The 1,023-nt window shown below is 38.6% G+C and overlaps 1 protein-coding gene across 1 annotated transcript in view; it reads right to left on the bottom strand.

Annotated features, from left to right (window-relative positions):
* DNA2 (DNA replication helicase/nuclease 2) overlaps positions 1-1,023 on the bottom strand; it is a 60,928-nt gene that overhangs the window by 28,314 nt on the left and 31,591 nt on the right. The gene's annotated exons all lie outside the window — the stretch shown is intronic.

The following is a 1,023-nucleotide window of genomic DNA, read 5'->3' on the forward strand; positions in this document are numbered from 1 at the left end:
CACTTCCCAAGCGGCGCACTGTAGCAGTGTGCCACCGGGCCGGCCCTAAGTATTTTGATATACAATTATTTCACCAATTAATATATAATGGCTTGCATGTGGTTGCTCCCTCAGTAGCAAGAGATGTGCTCCATCATTTCACATCACATTAAACTGGGTAAGAATGAGCTGTTCATCCCTACCATCTATGAAGTGCAGGGTTTGTTCACCCATCACTTCCACACATCACTATGTGACAATCTTTGAAGGAGTTCATGGCCACTCCTAAATTTCCCCATTATTTTCTTTACTTAATCATTAAATGAACCCATCTCTGCCACTATCGATATTTAAAATTAAGTACTCAATTAAAATCTTACATGAAAATAATAAATTTTCTAGTAATAAAATATATTTTGGGCTGGCCAGTTAGCTCAGTTGATTACAGCACAGCCTTGTAACTCCAAGGTCAAAGGCGGCTTTCTGGTACCAGCCAGCCACCAGCAAAAATAAAACAAACAAATATATTTTATATCACATCAAAATCAAGATTTTAAAAAGGATAAAAGTTCCAGCTGTTAGAATACGTGATTTAGCTGAGTTTGGTTTGCTAGTTTCGTGTTATGAAGGTCAGTGGCTATTTCTTAACAAATGAGAATATTTTCTAAGAAAAAAATGTTGTCTTTGGGCCAAGCCCGTGGCGCACTCAGGAGAGTGTGGTGCTGGGAGCACAGCAGCACTCCCGCCGTGGGTTCGGATCCTATATAGGGATGGCCGGTGTGCTCACAGCGCTCACTGGCTGAGCGCGGTGTGGCCGGTCTCAAAAAAAAAAAGAAAAAGAAAAAGAAAAAGAAAAAAATGTTGTCTTCAATAATTTTTCTTAAAAAGCTATTTCAAGATGCTTCTAATGTAATATCCAGCAATATATGTTACTTCTAGAATCTCTGAAGAAGACAGTGGAATTCAGGAAAGCCACAATTTATCTGAAATTTCTTAAACATTAATCTGTCTTCTCTCATCAAGTGTTATCTGATCATGGTATGT

This window comes from Galeopterus variegatus, unplaced genomic scaffold (assembly GCF_000696425.1).
Source record: "Galeopterus variegatus unplaced genomic scaffold, G_variegatus-3.0.2 Scaffold293, whole genome shotgun sequence".
NCBI lineage: Eukaryota > Metazoa > Chordata > Mammalia > Dermoptera > Cynocephalidae > Galeopterus > Galeopterus variegatus.